This window comes from Sciurus vulgaris, assembly GCF_902686455.1.
Source record: "Sciurus vulgaris genome assembly, chromosome: 3".
Classification (NCBI taxonomy): Eukaryota; Metazoa; Chordata; class Mammalia; order Rodentia; family Sciuridae; genus Sciurus; species Sciurus vulgaris.
In genome coordinates, this window is record NC_136463.1 from 60,970,158 (window position 1) to 60,989,534 (window position 19,377).

Sequence of the window (19,377 nt, forward strand, 5' to 3'; positions counted from 1 at the left end):
CCATAGAGCAATTTTCCTCCACCACACCCTTACACTATTATCATCTGCCACACCTCAGGCCTAGAGCAAGAGAGTCAGACAACCATGGACTGAAACCCTAAATTGTGAGCCAAATAAACTTTTCCATCTTTATGTTGCTTATGTGAGCAATTTTGGTCAGAGTGATGAAAAGCTAACTAAGACTAACACATTATGTAACCAAGCCAAGTCAAGTTGAAGTGAACTGAAATGAGCTGTTAAATTAACCATCATATGTGTTATGGAAAATGGAGGAAGAACTCAAGGGCTTGAAGGTAGAATTTTAAAAAATTTCCCAATAATTTCTAATAGTACCATAATATTCACTTTCTGCACACCAATATCAATGACATAATGTGAAATAAAGCCTGAGGAATTTCAGACCAGGAGCTGCAGTTGTAGCTCAGTGATAGAGTCTTGCCTAGCATGTGTGAGTCACTGGGTTTGATCCTTAGCCCCACATAAAAATAAACAAATTAAATGAAGGTATTGTGTCCATCTACAGCTAAAAATATATTTTTTTAAAGAGCAGACTAGGAACCTCATATGTTCCTAGGAACTTTACAAAAAAAGAAAAGAAAAAAAGAATTTGCATCAACTCAATTCCCAATAGTGAAATGAATAGTATATCTTATGTACCCTAATGTTTTCCATGTTTACAAAATTACACCTGGGAAGTTTGTAACAGAGTGTCAATGTGTATAGCTAAATGTTAAAGAAGTGAGTTTTTGTTCTGGAAACAATGGTAGCAGTGTTTTTAACCTTTTACCTGATAGAGTTTTGTTGTCTTTAAAGGTGAAGGAATGAATGTCTCAGCCTGAAATGCAGCCAATAAGGGTTAATGGGATACTGACCTCATCAGGCAACATGCAGGATGCTGCCCTGCTGCAATCATGAGGCAAACATGATTTTTACTTCATGGAGTTCATAATCAATGTGAAGTTAGCCATTAACCAGTGACCAGAACACTGAATGCCTTGAGATGAGTCCAGGATGCTGTGGAAACTGTAGCATGATAAAAGAAAGGAGTAGTTTAGCAAGTTACAAAGGTTTATTGGGGTCTAGGTATAAAGGTTAAGGAGAGAGCTAACAAAGAGATAAGAACAAAAGATGGGGAAGAGCAAGAAGTGGCTCCTGTGGGAAAGCCAGTCCAGTTTATTATCTATTCTAGGGTCATATCAAGTTACACTAGGTTACATAGTACAGTTAGCATTGCAAATGTGCAGATCACATAACTTGTTTGCTTCTCAGAGTCCACTAGTACCAAAGGTTATTATGAAAAAATAATGTCTCTGGGCCTCAAGGACAGAGGAGTTGCAGAGCAGCTCTAAGCCATTCAAACAGGGCACCTATTGTGTTCTGAGGAGTTTTCTCAACTCAAGGACTGTTGTTCCCCTGTACATTGACTGACCTGAAATTCCTATAGCAGGTGCAATATAATATCCCTGAAAGATTAGGGGGTAGGCCAGGTAACGAGGGAGCCAAGGAAAGAAGGTGTGAGTCAGGAGAAATAGCAAGTGTGAAATGCTTGAGACTAGAAATGTAGGCTTTAGTCTAGCACTGCAGACAGGGAATACAAGGGCAATGTGCCGCCAGAAGAGGCTGTGGATGTGGGAAAGAATCAGGTAATGAAGTGCTATTTGTGCTCCTGAAGAAAACTTTGCCTTTTTCATGAGAGCACTGAGAATCTATTAGTGTATTTAATCAGGAGAGAGAGTTAACAAGAATATCATTTTACAATGTCACAGTGCAGAAAAAAAGTAGTTGGAGGAGAAGATATTGAATATGAGAAGCAGGTAGATAAATTTAGAGACTGTATGCTTAGTTCAAGTGATATAGGAGGTCAGCTTGTCTAAGGTAGTGATATTTCAGATAAAGAGTAGATGAATAAGAGATTGAAGTGCAGACTCTGAAGGACTTACTGGATTGGCTATGGAGGATGAGAGAAATGAATGAATGAAATAAAATTCTCAGGGTTCTGTGTTTGAGCATGGACCTTTTCCTTTATGTGAGATACAGGAGGACACGGTTGGGAAAGGATCAGGCAGAGATCATAAATTTATTTTGGAATCTGTTTTGCTTACTGTGCCTGTGGTACATTCAAGGGAAGATAAACATTATGCCTGCCTTAAAGTAGAGTTCCCTATGATAGAAAGATATAAGCACCTGAGTTTTAAATGATATTTGAGACCTTGAAGTACATGGTATTTTATTGGGGATATATGTTGAATAAAGCGTGCAAATTTAGAAACGTTCCTGAAGAACATTCACATGTCAGAAACTGAAGAAGCAGACAACAATTATAATCACTGAGGGTTATAGACCTGGTGTAAAAGCATAAAAATCAATGTATTTTCTGTCTAAGAAACAAATAGATAAGAAAGTTTACAAAAGAATAGAATACTGTACCATGTTAAAAAGAAGCAAAGAAAATAATTCATGTCTTATTTTTAACAGTCAAATTATGTGTCAAATTAAGAGTCAAATTATTATTTTGTTATTAGATCATAATTATTGCAAAGAGAATTAAAAAAGATTTTTTGATAAACCCCTAATAGAATAGGTCATGTCTCATAGAAACATGCATATTTATTTGAGTTCCTAATAGATTGTATTATTTTCTCTTTAAGAACCTGGAGAGAGAACATGACAGGAAGGAACCAGTCTACCATCTCAGAGTTTCTCCTCCTGGGCCTGCCCATCCCATCAGAGCACCAGAACCTGTTCTATGCCCTGTTCTTAGCCATGTATCTTACCACCATCCTGGGGAATATCCTCATCATCATTGTCATTTGCCTGGACTCCCATCTGCACACACCCATGTATTTGTTTCTTAGCAACTTGTCTTTCTCTGACCTCTGCTTTTCCTCTGTGACCATTCCTAAACTGTTGCAGAACATGCAGAGTAAAGTTCCATCCATCCCCTATGCAGGCTGCCTGACACAAATGTACTTCTTCCTGTTTTTTGGAGATCTGGAGAGCTTCCTTCTAGTGGCCATGGCCTATGACCGCTATGTGGCCATCTGCTTCCCCCTGCACTACACCACCATCATGAGCCCCAAGCTCTGTCTCTTCCTGGTGGTGCTGTGCTGGGTGCTGACCACATTCCATGCCTTGTTGCACACCCTGCTCATGGCAAGACTGTCTTTTTGTGTGGACAATGTGATCCCCCACTTTTTCTGTGACATGTCTGCTCTGCTGAAGCTGGCCTGCTCCAACACTCATGTCAATGAGCTGGTGATATTTATCATGGGAGGACTCGTTGTTGTCATCCCATTCCTACTCATTATTGTGTCCTATGCACGAATATTCTCCTCTATCCTCAAGTTCCTTCTTCTCAAGGTATTCACAAGGCCTTGTCCACCTGTGGCTCCCACATTTCTGTGGTGTCACTGTTCTATGGGGCAATTATTGGTCTCTATTTATGTCCATCCGCTAATAATTCTACTGTGAAAGAGACCATCATGGCTCTGATGTACACAGTAGTGACTCCCATGCTGAACCCTTTCATCTACAGCCTGAGGAACAGAGACATGAAGAGAGCCCTTTGTAGGAAGAAAATTCCCTTGTATTTTTGATGGAAGCACTTGTGATTTTTATATCATTTTATTCAGCTAATGTACTGATATTTATATTGAAATATTATTCCAGATGTTTTTCCCTCATCCATTGGGACCTTTGTTGATGCAGTACACTACACATTAATTCAATATGTAAAAGAGAGGAAGCTTATATGAGTAGTTCACCTAGAGAAGGGGGTCTTAGTGTCCTGGATTTCCCTTCCTTTGTCTTCTCATGTGATCATTGAACAGCCTAGTGTAAGAATTACTGTTTTGTGTGATCTCCATGCCTTACATCCTTAAGTTATCCCAGGATCTTATCACTTTATCCAGAACTCTGCTTTGTCTCTGGTGTCATTTTTGAATAGCGCTCTATAATTTTACATTAAACTAAGTAAAATCCAAATATCTCAACCTATAATGCGTCTTACATATGCTTTCCTGCAGACATTTTCACATTATTTTAACTTCAAATCTTATTTCCTCCCTGTCCCTGATTTATTTTCATGTCTACATAGTATTTTCTGACTTGACCTAAACATTAGCAGATCTTTCTTTTTTATAAATGAATCTTTCTAACACTTTTGTTGTAATATTTCATTTCATGCTTATCCTGGGAATTACCTAACATGAAACTTTATTTATTTGTTCCCCTAGTAATAGGAAGAGTAACTTGAGGTTGGTTAAAAAGTTCAGTTTTTAAGAACACCTCCTTTCTATTTGGGATTTTGAAGTTTGAAAATGTATATATATATTTTTCTACTCTCATGACAATTCAATGGGAATAGAAAGGACAGCATTGCTGATTTAGAGGCTCAAAATGAAGTTCATCATCTCAAATCACAAAGAGGGTTAGTTGAAACTGTGTAAGATCACAGGCCATCTGATTCTCTAGGTTCTTATCATTTTCTCCACTTCTGAAAGAAAAGGAGCATTCCTTCCTTCCTTCCTTCCTTCCTTCCTTCCTTCCTTCCTTCCTCCCTCCCTCCCTCCCTCCCTCCCTCCCTTCCTTCCTTCCTTCCTCCTTCCTTCCCTTTTTGGGTAGTGGAGTGCTTTTACACTAAGCTACACCCCTAGTTCTTTGTATTTTGAATTTTGATTAGGATCTCGCTAGTTTGCTGAGAGTGGCCTCAATTTGCCACCCTCCTCTCTCAGCCTCCCAAGTCAATGTACTATCACAACCCAGTTATTTTTCTTAAATTCTTAGCAGCACTATGGAACGGCCTGGGTTTTCATCCTTTGTCAGTTTATTTCCTGTAAGTTCTGGCATTCAGATCCATCCTTGGCATCCTCTTATATGTTTTTCTGACCCCCACATCTCCATTTGCTGCACAGACCAATCTGCAGAGCTTCAGGTATTCTTAGCTACCCAGTGGACCTTTCCACTTGGTGAGCAGTTCAATCTCAGCACATTCAATCTTGAGCTCTTTTGGTTCCCTCCAAGTCCTGTATTTGTATGTTATCCCATATTTTGATGTATGACCTCACCTGATTCTAAGTTGCCTAAACAACACTTGTGTGTATGTGTATACAAAATTTGTATTTTGCCTTTTTTATTTAATGACATTTTTCCTGCAATATTTTGTTATTCCCCATTTGATCTTTGAGGTAACACCACATTTTGTAATAGATAACCTCTGAAAAAATCCCAGTTACATCAAACAACAGCATTATAAAAGAAAGAAAAAGGTAATATTTTAATTATGTCACTTCCCTCTTTGCAAAAGTAAAATTTAAAAGGCAATGAATAATAGATCTTAATATTAAGAATAATTAAAAGTAGATGCAAGAAGTAATGGAGAAAATTTTTAAACTTTTAAACTTTAATGATGATATAAAAGAATACTATGAGAAATAGAAAAAATACTGAGAAAACACCCTGAAAGGGGGTGCTTAATTTTTCCTTTTTAAAAAATGTTGAGTTGGTGTATATATATTATATATATTTTTTTAATTAACAAGAAAATTTACATGCTAATCCTGCTAATGCGTGTAATTACAATTTTGCAATTCTTTTTAAAAAATAAACTACAATTAGAAAAAATTTACATAGTTATGGAATGCCATGGAATGCCTTACTACATGTGTTATGGTTTTGATATGAGGTGTGCCACAAAAGTTTCTGTTTATGCGGGAATGTTCAGAGGTGAATTCATTAGATTATGAGAGTTGTAATATAATTATCCCATCCTAGTTTGAATGGACTAACTGGGTGTAACTGTAGGCAGGTGTGTTGTGGAGGAAAGCAGGTCTTAAAAGGGTACATCTTCCTTGCAGTCCTTAGCCCCTTCCTTCCTTCTCTCTCTCTCCCTCTCTCTCTCTCTCTATATATATGTCTTTCTTTATCTTTCCCTTCCTCTCTCTCTGTCCTTTCTGACCATGCTCTGAACTGAGCAGCTTCTGTGGCTGGACTCTTCTCTCATGATGTGATGCCTCAACTTAGACTCCAAGCAATGGAGTCAGCTATGAACTGAGACCTCTGAAGTCATGAAGCTTAAATAAACTTTTTCTCTTTGAAGTTGTTAGTGTCAGTTATTTTGGTCACAACGATGGAAACAGCTGACTAAAACAATGTGTACATCTTACTTAATGTTCAAATCAAGGTAAACAGGTTTCTTCGTGGTGAACATATTCCAAACCTTTCTTCTAACATTTCTGAAACATACAGTGTGTTTTTATATTTTTGTTACATACAGATGACATTTTTTTTTAAATTTGGCAGTGAGATTGAAAACAGGGGGCACTCTACCACTGAGTCATGCCACCAGCCATTTTTATTTTTTTATTTTGACATGGTGTCTCACTAAATTACCAAGGCCCAGAGTTTCTGATCCTGCTGCCTCCGCCTCCCAATTAACTAGGATTATTGTCATAGGTTACCACACTCAGTTTATATGCTTTCTTTTATTTTTTAAAATTTTTTCTAATTGGTTATACATGACAGTAGAATGCATTTTGACACATTATACACAGATAGAGCATAACTTCCCATTCTTTGACTGTACATGGTGCTGAGTCACATAGGGTAATAATGTTTGTCTCTTTCTATCATCCTTCCCATCTCTACTACCCCATCTCTCCCCTCTCCATTATCCAAAGTTCCTTCATTATTCCTTACCCCAGGTGGATCAGCATTTGCTTATCAGATAAAACGTTTGGCCTTTGATTTTTTTCTGATTGTCTTATTTCACATGATATTGTCTAGTTATATCCATTTACCTGCAAATGCCATAATTTCATTCTTCTTTAAGACTGAGTAATATTCCCTTGTGTATATGTACCACATTTTCTTTATCCATTCTTCTGCTGAAGGGCATCTTGGTTGGTCACATAATTTAGATATTATTAATTGAGTTGCTATAAACATTGATGTGTTTGCATTACTATAGTATGCTGATTTTAAGTCCTTTAGGTATAATGGAGGAGTGGGATACTGGGTCAAAAGTTGGTTTCATTAAAAGTTATCTGAGGAATCTCCATACTGCTTTCCATAGTGGTTGCACCAATCTGCAGTTCCACCAGCAATGTATGAGTGTATTTTTTCCCCACAGCCTCACTGACACTTTTACTGCTTGTATTCTTCAAAATTGCTCTGTGGAGTGAGATGTAATCATAGAGTAGTTTTCATTGACTTTTCTCAAAATGATAGAGATGATGCACATTATACAATAAAATAAACCTAGTTAAAATTGTAAAATTTGCTGAGGTTTGAAGCCAATTAATTTTTACAACTTTGATTCTCCTCAAATACATATAGTGCAATCTAAATCAAATTCTCAGTTAAATACTTTTTGTAAACTACAAATTTATCCTTAAGTTCGCTTGAAAGACAAAAATGAGTAAAATTCTCAAGAATTATTTGAAAACTAAGAACCTTTAGTTGTCTATTGGCCTATGAAATATCAATATATACTTGAAAAGGCAGCAAAATAATTAACTAAAACCATATATATTTATGTAGAACTGATCTTGTGAAAAGAGTTCACAAATTATTTATATCAATTTACTGCTTTGATTTTAGTTTGTTTACATATATGCTTTTAACTTTAGTAAATTGCTAAATTTTTAGTTTATTAAATCGCTTAGTAAGTTATCACTAGTAAGTGATCTGAGTTTTCTTCCTTTTCACTTATTTTCATTTTATAACTCATTCACTAAAATTAAGCATGGACTCTTCTTATTTGATGAATACGATGTTTTATTTCCCTTTTATTCTGAATAGATTATTTTTGCTTTATCAATAGCTTCTTTCATATGAAAGTTATTTAGGAGAGTCAAAAATCTAAGTGTAATATTTTATTATGAATTTTTATTTATTGCATTTTGTTTAGATAATATGGTCTTCACAACCTCTAATTTGGGGGATTTAGTTTCTTGTAAGAAGTTGTATTACTTTATTTTTCATCATGCTGTATGTAGAACAGAAAAAGTTGATGATGTCATTAAAGGAAGATCAATAGACTCACAGTGAAGAAGATACACATGATCCTTGCCTCACTGAGCATCTTCTGCAGAGGCTACACTGTACTTGGCAGTTCCAGAAAGGTTTGAACTCACCATTTCTTATTTATAAAATTAGTAGTGTAATTGCCTAGCTAGAGAGAATTGAAGTCTGCCCACTGGCTCCAAGAGATCCAGAGACCGAAAGAGAACATCTCAGCATAGGTCACCCTTTGGATTTCTTGAGAAAATAGAGGTAATTCTTTTTCTCTCCCTGAAAATTAAAATTTTTGTTAAAATCATTAGATTTCTTGGCCAAGAGTTATTAAAGTTTATCCTCTTCTAAATCAATGAATGTCTTCATGTTTTCATGCCTTCAGATGGCATTGCCAGACCTGCTTATCCTACTCCTTAGGTCAAAGGAATGTTCTTCTGGTTTGCTTGAAAGAAGCTTTATTTTAACTTCCAGTTTTGTGAAGAGACATTTTTTCTATGCTTGCAAATTCTGTCCTTACTCTGGGATCCAGGCATTTGGAAATTCAAACCAAGAAAATCTATGAAATAGTTCTGTGTTTCTGTCATGTATCTATCCTGAGGCAATGAACATGAAGCAGCCTGAATTGGGGTGGGAATGAAAGGAGAAAGCAAAGAAGCAAAATCTTCAAAAATTCATGTCTCAAAAAATTATTCTATCTTATCCATACCTTTTGGATATGTTCACAAATTGGTACAATTCAAGGGCCATGTTTAATTCCTCAATCCTTGAATTATTTGGTTTGTACCAAACTAAATTATTTCAACATAATATTCTGGGGACACCCTTAACTAGAGTTCCTAAATAGATTCTCATCTCTTCATGATGAGAATGCATTTTATCATTTCCAGTGCTTTGATGATAAATAAGGGACATGGTTGGGCAAGCCTGTAATTCCAGCAGCTCTGGAGGCGGAGGCAGGAAGATCATGAATTCAAAGTCAGCCTCAGCAATTTGATGAGACCCCAGGCAACATAGTGAGACCTTGTTTCAAAAATAATAATAATAATAATAAAATGTATTGGGCACGTAGCTCAGTGGTTTAGTGTCCTTGAGTTTAACTCTCATTACCAAAAGAGAAAAGGAGAGATGACCCTTGATTGTTATTACCCTTGATTGCTATTATTATTCAATATTGACTAAACAGCACATTGATGTTGGTGCTCATAGAACTCAAAGAATGTACAGTAGTAATTAACTCTCCTAAAATAATCCAAATTCCTCAGCCACTTCAGAACTCCTGACAGACACACATTCATTTGAACTATTCTTCCAATATGCTAAATACACTCTCTGATAATTTTGTTCTCTAGGCTCATATCTCCTTTTGCCAAGCTATCTGGTTATTAATTTTCTTTCATGTGTTGATCATTTATCTATTTAATGATCATATTTTTTTCTGAAATAACTGTTCTAATCTTTAGTGAGTTAATGATGCTGTACTTCTTTTGCAAAAAACCTCTATGTTGGATATGAAATTCTCTTTTGAATTAAAATTATGTACTCTGAAATGGACTATGGATTTCTGTCATACATTTCTCAATTTACATAGAGTAAGATGGTGGCCCAGCACATAAACCAAAGTAATTTTAATAATGACAGAAGGATGATAATCAAATTATGAACCCTAGTTAAGGGTGCCCCCAGAATATTATCTTGAAATTATTTGATGCACTCATTATTTATTTTCTGGCCATGATAAGTATCTTGAAGACAGGTGTGCTGTAATCTCTAAAATTTCCACTGTCTGTTTGCATACTTATTCTGAATGTAGAATATTGATTGATTTGGTGTGGATGCAGTTTCTTGTTTCCTGAGATAAACTTATACATTTACAAAAACTCACCTTTTAAGTAAATATTTCTAATGATGCCAATATTAATTTAATTTCCTTTCCAAATTTTTATTGATCACTAAAGTAATCATCCAAAAAACAAAGAAATGAATATAGTAAAATTTGAGGGTCCTGCGTAGTTTGACACTTCTCTCCATTAAGCAAACAAAACTTGGGAAATATATAAGACACTTCAAATGTGCAGACTAACATTACATATGACAAATAAATTTAAATTATACATGCAATTGTGTCTAGAGGTCATTGTTTTACATAAGGACACATATCACTTTCAGAAGCTGAATAGTATTTAGTGGAATTGATGCATTTATTAATTTGTTTAAAAAATATATTGTTGATGCAAATTTGTGTTATTTTTAGTTTTTTTATTACTCTGAACAGTGCTTCAGTTTTTTTTTTTTTGGTTTTTAAATTCTTCCAGAATTTATTTTTATTTTTTAATTTTTAAATTTATTTTAATTTATTTTCGTTGTAAACAAATGGGATACATGTTGTTTCTGTTTGTACATGGAGTAACGGCATACCATTTGTGTATTCATACATTTACATAGGGTAATGATGTTTGATTCATTCTGTTATTTTTTTCCTTCCCCCCCACCCCTCCCATCCCTGATTTCCCTCTATACAGTCGCTCCTTCCTCCATTCTTGCCCCCACCACCCCTATTATGTGTCATCAAACGCTTATCAGTGAAATCATTCATCCTTTGGTTTTTTTGAGATTGGCTTATCTCACTTAGCATGATAGTCTCCAATTAAATCCATTTGCCTGCAAATGCCATAATTTTATTATTCTTTATAGCTGAGTAATATTCCATGTATATATATACCATATTTTCTTTATCCATTCATCAATTGAAGAAAATCTAGGTTGGTTCCACAATCTGCCTATTGTGAATTGAGCAGCTATGAACATTGATGTGGCTGTATCTCAGTAGTATGCTGATTTTAAGTCCTTTGGGTATAGGCCGATGAGTGGGATAGCTAGGTCAAATCGTGGTTCCATTCCAGGTTTTCTAAAGAATCTCCACAATGCCTTCCAGAGTGGCTGCACTAATTTGCAGCCCCACCAGCAAGGTATGAGTGTACCTTCTTCCCCACATCCACTCCAAACTTATTTTTGCTTGTATTCTTGCTAATCACCATTCTAATTGGGGTGAGATGGAATCTTAATGTAGTTTTGATTTGCATTTCTCTTATTACTAAAGATGGTGAACATTTTTTCATATATCTGTTGATTGCTTGTACATCTTCTTCTGTGAAGTGTCTGTTCATTTTCTTAGCCCATTTGTTGATTGGGTTATTTGTATTCTTGGTGAAGAGATTTTTGAGTTCTTTATATATACTGGAAATTAGTGCTCTATCTGAAGTATGACAGGCAAAGATTTTCTCCCACTGTGTAGGCTCTCTCTTCGCATTGCTGATAGTTTCCTTTGCTAAGAGAAAGCTATTTAGTTTGAATGGGTCCCACTTATTGGTTCTTGCTTTTAATTCTTGTGCTATGGGAGTCCTGTTAAGGAAGTCTAATCTTAAGCCAAGAAGTTGAAGATTTGGACCTACTTTTTCTTCTATAAGATTCAGAGTCTCTGGTCTGATTCCGAGGTCCCTGATACATTGTGAGTTGATTTTTGTGCAGGGTGGGAGATAGGGGTTTTGTTCATTCTGTTGCATATGGATTTCCAGTTTTTCCCAGCACCATTTGTTAAAGAGGCATCATTTCTCCATTGCATATGTTTGGCACCTTTGTCAAGTATGAGAAAATTATAATTATTTGGGTTTGTCCATTTCCTCTGTTCTGTACCATTCATTTACCTGTCTATTTTGGTGCCAAAACCATGCAGTTTTTTTTACTATTGCTTTGTAGTATAGTTGAAGTTCTGGTATTGCGATACCCCCTGATTCATTCTTCCTGCTAAGGATTGCTTTAGCTATTCTGGGTTTCTTATTCTTCCAGATGAATTTCATGATTGCTTGCTCTAATTCTGTAATGTACATCATTGGGATTTTAATTGGAATTGCATTGAATCTGTATAACACTTTTGGAAGTATGGCCATTTTGATAATATAAATTCTGCCTATCCAAGAACATGGGAGATCTTTCCATCTTCTAAGGTCTTCCTCAATGTCTTTCTTCAATGTTTTGTAGTTTTCATTGTAGAGACCTTTTACCTCTTTCATTAGATTGATTCCCAAGTATTTTATTTTTTTTTTGAGGCTATTGCAAATGGAGTTGTTTTCCTCATTTCCCTTTCAGCTGTTTCATCCTTTGTGTATAAAAATGCTGTAGATTTATGTGTGTTGATTTTATTGCCTGCTATTTTGCTAAATTCATTGATGAGGTCTAGAAGTTTTCTGGAGGAGTTTTTTGGATCCTTTAAATATAGAATCATGTTATCAGCAAATAGTGACAGCTTAAGTTTCTCTTTTCCTATTCGTATCTCTTTAACTTATTTAGTCTGTCTAATTGCTCTGGCTAGAGTTTCGAGGACAATGTTGAATAGAAATGAGAAAGAGGACATCCTTCTTGTTCCCCGTGTTTAAAGGAAATGGTTTCAGATTTTCTCCATTAAGAATGATGTTGGCCATGGGCTTAGCATAAATAGCCTTTACAATGTTCATATATGTTCCTACTATCCCTATTTTTCTAGTGTTTGAACACGAAGGGGTGTTATATTTTGTCAAATGCTTTTCTTCTGCGTCAATTGAAATAACCATATGATTTCTTACCCTTAAGCCTATTGACATGATGGATTACATTTATTGATTTACGGATATTAAACCATCCTTGCATTCCAGGGATGAACTCCACTTGATCGTGGTGCACAATTTTCTTAATATGTTTTTGGATATGGTTTGCCAATACTTTGTTAAGAATCTTTGCATCTATTTTCATCAAGGATATTGGTCCAAAATTTTCTTTCCTTGATGTGTCTTTGCTTGGTTTGGGAATGAGGGTGATATTAGCTTCATAGAATGAGTTTGGTACCCTCCTTTTCTATTTCCTGGAATACTTTGAGAAGTATTGAAATGAGTTGTTCTTTGAAGGTCTTGTAGAACTTGGCTAAGAATCCCTCTGGTCTGGGCTTTTCTTGGATGGTAGGTTTTTAATGACTTCTTCTATTTCATTGCTTGATATTGATCTGTTTAAATTGTGTAGGTCCTCCTGGTTCAGTTTAGGAGGATCATATGTCTCTAGAAATTTGTCAATGTCTTCGGTAGTTTGTATTTTGTTGGAATACAGATTTTCAAAGTAACATCTCATTATGTTCTGTATCTCAGTGGTGTCTGTCATGATATTTCCTTTTCCATCATGTATTTTATTAATTTGAGTCTTCTCTCTCCTTCACTTTGTTAGTGTGGCTAAGGGTTTGTCTATTTTGTTTACTTTTTCAAAGAACCAACTTTTTGTTTTGTCAATTTTTTCAATTGTTTCTTTTCTTTCAATTTCATTGATTTCAGCTCTGATTTTAATTATTTTCTGTCTTCTACTGCTTTTGCTGTTATTCTGTTCTTCTTCTTCTAGGGCTTTGAGCTGTAATATTAGGTCATTTAGTTGCTGGCTTTTCATTCGTTCCTGAATGCTCTCCATGCAATGAATTTTCCTCTTAGTACTGCTTTCATAGTGACCCTGAGATTTTGATATGTTGTATCGTCATTCTCATTGACCTCTAAGAATTTTTTATCTTCTCCGTGATGTTTTCTGTTATCCATGTTTCATTCAATAGCATATTATTTAGCCTCCAGGTGTTAGAGTAATTTCTGTTTTTGTCATTGATTTCTTCTCTCAGTCCATTATGATCCGATAGAACACAAGGCAGTATCTCTATTTTTTTGCATTTCCTAAGGGCTGCTTTGTGGCATAACATATGGTCCATTTTTGAGAAGATTCCCTGTGCTGCTGAGAAGAAAGTGAATCCTCTTGTTGATGGATGGAATATTCTATACATGTCTATTAAGTTTAGGTTATTGATTGTGTTATTGAGTTCTATGGTTTCTTTGGTTGGTTTTGTTTAGAAGATCTATCTAGTGGTGACAGTAGTGCATTAAATTCACCCAGAATTATTGTGTTGTGGTCTATTTGATTCCTGAAATTGAGAAGGATTTGTTTGATGTACAGGGATGCACCATTGTTTGGGGCATAAACATTTACTATCGTTATGTCTTCCTGATTTATGGTTCCCTTCAGCGGTATGAAATGTCCTTCTTTATCCCTTCTGACTAACTTCAGCTTGATGTCCACTTTATCTTATATATGGATGGAACTCCCCACTTTGTTACTGAGTCCATGTGCATGATAGGTTTTTTTTTCCAATCCTTTCACCTTTAGTCTTGAATGTCTGTTTCTGTGAGATGAGTCTCTTGCAGGCAGCATATTGTCAGGTCTTTCTTTTTAATTCCATTCTGCCAGTCTATGTCTTTTGATGATGAGTTTAGGCCATTAACGTTCATGGTTATTATTGAGATATGATTTGTATTCCCCGTCATTTGCGCTTATTTTTGGTTTTTAAGTTGGCTTGGTTTCTCCTTTGATTGGTTTTTCTCTAAGGTATTTCCTCCCTTTGCTGACCTCCATTGTTGTTTTTCATTTCCTCCTCATGGAATATTTGTTGAGAACATTCTGTAGTGCAGGCTTTCTATTTGTAAATTCTTTTAACTTTTGTTTTCATGGAAGGATTTATTTCATCTTCAAACCTGAAGGTGAGTTTTGCTGTGTACAGGATTCTTGGTTGGCAACCATGCTCTGTCAGAGCTTGAAATATGTAGTTCCAGGCTCTTTTAGCTTTTAGAGTCTGAGTTGAGAAATCTGCTGCTATCCGTATTTGGTTTCCCTGCATATTTATTCTGATGCTTTTCTCCTGTGTTCTTCAAAATCCTATCTTTATTTTGAATGCTAGGCATTTTCATTATAATGTGACTTGGTGTGGATATGTTGTGACTTTGTGCATTTGGTGTTCTATAAGCCTCTTGTATTTGATTTTCCATTTCATTCTTCAGGTTTGGGAAATTTTCTGATATTATTTCATTGGATAGGTTGTTCATTCCTTTGGTTTGTACCCCTGTGCCTTCCTCAATCCCAATAATTCTTAAATTTGGTCTTTTCATGATGTCCCATAGTTCTTGGAGATTCTGTTTATGACTTCTTACCAGCTACTCTGTTCTGCGCAACTTTATTTTCGGGATTAAATATTTTGTCTTCATTGTATGAGGTTCTGTCTTCCAAGTGGTCTAGTCTTTTGGTAATGCTTTCCACTGAGTTTTTTATTTGGTTCATTGTTTCTATCATTTCAAGTAATTCCATTTTTTAAAAATATTTCTATCTCTTTGTTGACATGATCTTTTGATTCCTGCAGTTGCTCTTTCAGCTTATTGGTATTATCCTTCATTGCCTGCATTTGCTCTCTTATCTCATCCTTTGCTTCACGAATCATCTTAATCATGTATAATCTGAAGTCCTTTTCCTGACATTTCTTCTAACATACTGTCATTGGATTCTATTAAAATAGAATCTAGATTTGTTTGGATCATTTTTTTCCTTGTTTTTTTCATGTTGTTCTTTTATCTTCCCCTCTAGTAGTGCAGAACTGGGTGTTACAGATTTTCCTGTATAGGCTAATAGTGGCCCTATACATTTCCAAAACCTTTTCTTTAAGGGGAGATCAATATTAGCAGTGCTCAGTTCAGACACTATGCAATCCTAGACCAAATGGCCCCTATGTGGACAATAACAATATTGTCATAATAAACAGAATGTGTTCAAATATTATCTTCCGTATAACAATTAGATTTGCAATAAGGTCTGCAGTTTCAAATGGAGGACAAAGAGGATGCAGAGGAATGTAGAATGTAGCTGTTAAAGGGATAAGAAAAGAATACACAGAAGTTCTAGATAATAGAAAGGATGAGAGTGTAATCAAAGAAATTGGATGTTAGCATGCAAAAAAGGGAAAAGGAGACTCTGAGGGAACAGGTAAAGAGAAGGAAAAGAAAGCAAGAAAAGTAAAGAAATAAAAACTTAAATTTTTTTAATAAGGAGGAAAAGGAAAATCTACAGTATAACAGTCATATAGTAATGAAACCTCCCAGCCTTCAGTAGCCTGATGTATGAGAGGTACCTGACAATGAGCTTCAAGCCTGCAGCAGGGGTCTAAGGATGGGATTTGCCCCAGGTAAACATTGGAGCTATGGCTTCCAGGATTATTCAAGATGGCTACTCTGTCTTCCAAATGTGTTGGCAAATGGGGAGCAGCACCTCAGGGTGTGGACGTGGTCAGCTCTAGGCACTGGAATTGGGGTGCGGTTGGTCAGGCAGGGGTCCTGGAGGTCGGGTGTGTTTTGTGTGGTTGTGGGATTCTGGAGGCCAGGTGCGATCAGTCGGTCTGGGTTCCCGGTGATAGGGCACAGTCAGTTGGTCTGGAGATCCTGGTGGCAGGGAGCAGTCAGTCGATGTGAGGGCCCCAGAGGCAGGGAGTGATCAGTCGGCCTGAGGGATCCTGGAGACAGGGCTCAAGTCAGTCTGGCCAGTGGTCCTATGGGGCCTGGCTGTTGTCTCAAAATGGCGGCAGCCACGTGTAATCAAACCTGCAGGTACTGTAACAGTGAATTTCCAGGCGACAGCAGGCAGCTGGTGCTCCATTGGCAGTTAGCGATCAGTTTGCTGACTGTTGTCGGACGATCGGGAGGTGAACCTTGTGCATTGGGTGATGGTTAGGTTAAGGCAGGTGATGGACAGGTGAGAGGCAGGCAAATGGCGGATGATATGCTCCTGACTGTGAGCAATATGCACTCAAAAAAGGCGTCGATATGCTGGCAGACTACAGGTGATCACAGCAGACAAATGGGGTAAACAGCAGGGGACTAATAAGCAGCAAAAACTGCCCCACCAAGAAACAGATATCCTCTGCTTGAAATCGTAGTTACGGAGTGACAAGGAACACAGCCTCCCTCTAGTCTGCCATCTTGGATCTCCCTTGTACTGTTTTATTATGGAAATGGTCTCACAAATGAGTACACTAGATAAAACGATATGACATTTATAATTGGAAAGAAATTGCCAAATTTCTCCAAAGAAGAACTACTGCAAATTCAAAAAATAAATAAACAAATAAATAAAATGAGAATAACTGTTTCCTTAGTGTTCCACACTGGATATTTTGCTTTCAACATTTGTCACTGTCACATTTAACCTGTGAGATTTTACTATTTTGAAATTGAATTTCTTCATAACATGGTCAACTATCTCTTATATTTGTTAGCCACTTTTATTTTGTAATGCTTTTTGTACATGTATTTGCATTGACTCAATTTTCTTTTTTCCTTATTACGGGTAGGGTCACTTAATCTATCTTAGTGGTGAGATTTTTCTCAATTTGTTATTAATGTTTTGACTAAAATTTTTAAATTTTCAGGTGGACAAAGCAGTTAGTTTTTATTTCTTTGTTTTAAATTTATTTTTATTGTAAACAAATCGTATACATCTTGTTTCTCTTGTACATTAGGAGAGACAGTACCATTTTTGTAATCATACATTTACATAGGGTAATAGTTTTTTGATTCATTCTGTATTTTTTCTCCCTCCCCCCACCCCTCCCATGCCTCTTTCCCCTCTATACAGTCCCTCCTTCCTCCATTCTTGCCCCACTCCCACCTGCTTATGTGTCATCATCTGCTTATCATTGAGATCATTCATCCTTGGTTTTTGAGATTGGCTTTTTTTCACTTAGCATGATTTCCTCCCAATTTCATCCATTTGCCTGCAAATGCCATGATTTTATCATTCTTTATGGCTGAGTAATATTCCATTGTATATATATACCACAGTTTCTTTATCCATTCATCAATTGAAGAAAATCTAGGTTGGTTCCACACAATCTGGCTATTGTGAATTGAGCAGCTATAAACATTGATGTGGCTGTATCTCTGTAGTATGCTGATTTTAAGTCCTTTGGGTATAGGCCAAGGAGTGGAATAGCTGGGTCAAATGGTGGTTCCATTCCAATTTCTGAGGACTCTCCACACTGCCTTCCAGAGTGGCTGCACTAATTTGCAACCCCCAACAGCAAGGTATGAGTATACTTTTTCCCCACATCCTCTCAACACCTATTGTTTGCATTCTTGATAATTGCCATTCAAATTGGGGTGAGATGGAATCTTAGGGTGGTTTTGATTTGCATTTCCTTATTACTAGAGATGTTGAACATTTTTTGGTATATCTGTTGATTGCATGTAGATCTACTTCTGTAAAGTGTCTGTTCATTTCCTTAGCTCATTTGTTGATTGGGGTATTTGTTTCTTGGGGTAGATTTTTTTGAGTTTTTTATATATTCTGCAAATTAGTGCTCTATCTGAAGTATGAATGGCAAAGATTTTCTCCCACTCTGTAGGCTCTTTCTTCACATTACTGATAGTTTCCTTTGCTGACAGAAAGCTTTTTAGTTTGAATCTATCCCAGTTATTGAATCTTGCTTGTATTTTTGTGCTTTGAGAATCCTGTTGAGGAAGGCTGTTAGTATGCCGACATGTGGAAGACTTGTGCCTAATTATTCTTCTATAAGATGTAGCGTCTCTGGTCTGATTCCAAGGTCCTTGTTCCATTTTGAGTTGATTTTTGTGCTGAGTGAGAGACAGGGGTTTAGTTTAATTCTGTTGCATATGGATTTCCAGTTTTCCCAGCACCTTTTGTTGAAGAGGCTATCTTTTCTCCATTGCATATTTTTGGCCTCTTTGTCTAGTATGAGAAAAATTGTATGTATTTGGGTTTGAGTCCATGTCCTTTATTCTGTACCCTTGATCTACCTGTCTATTTGATGCCAATACCATGCAGTTTTTGTTAGTATTGCTTTGTAGTATAGTCAAAAGTCTGGTATTGTGATACTCCTTGCTTCACTCTTTCTGGTAAGGATTGCTTTAGCTATTCTGGGGTTTTTTATTCTTCCAGATGAATTTCCCGAATGCTTGCTCTATTTCTGTAAGGTACATCATTGGGATTTTAATTGGAATTGCATTGAATCTGTATACCACTTCTTGGTAGTATGGCCATTTTGACAATATTAATTCTGCCTATGTAAGACATGGAAGATCGTTCCATCTTCTAAGGATTTCTTTAATTTCTTTCTTTAGTGTTCTGTAGTTCTCAATGTAGAGGTCTTTCGCCTCTTTTGTTAGATTGATTCCCCAGTATTTATTTTTTTGAAGCTATTGTAATGGGCTAGTTTTCCTATTTATCTTTCTGAAGATTCATCACATATGTATAAAAATGCATAAGATTTATATACATTGATCTTATATCCTGCTACATTACTGAATTCACTTATGAGTTCTAACAGTTTTCTGATGGAATATCCTGGTTCCTCTAAATATATAATCATGTCAGCAGCAAATAGGTATAGATTGAGTTTTTCTTTTTCTATTCATATTCCTTTAATTTCTTTTTCAATCTAATTGCTCTGGCTAGAGTTTCGAGGACAATCTTGAA

At 36.2% G+C, this 19,377-nt stretch overlaps 1 protein-coding gene and 1 pseudogene across 4 annotated transcripts in view; one reads left to right on the forward strand and one right to left on the reverse strand.

Moving 5' to 3' along the window:
* Nucleotides 1-19,377, reverse strand: part of LOC306656064 (olfactory receptor-like protein DTMT) — a 280,983-nt gene that overhangs the window by 56,024 nt on the left and 205,582 nt on the right. The gene's annotated exons all lie outside the window — the stretch shown is intronic.
* On the forward strand, nt 2,665-3,696 carry LOC306656074 (olfactory receptor 1468-like; annotated as a pseudogene). The gene has a single exon. The product of its transcript is annotated as an olfactory receptor 1468-like (transcript).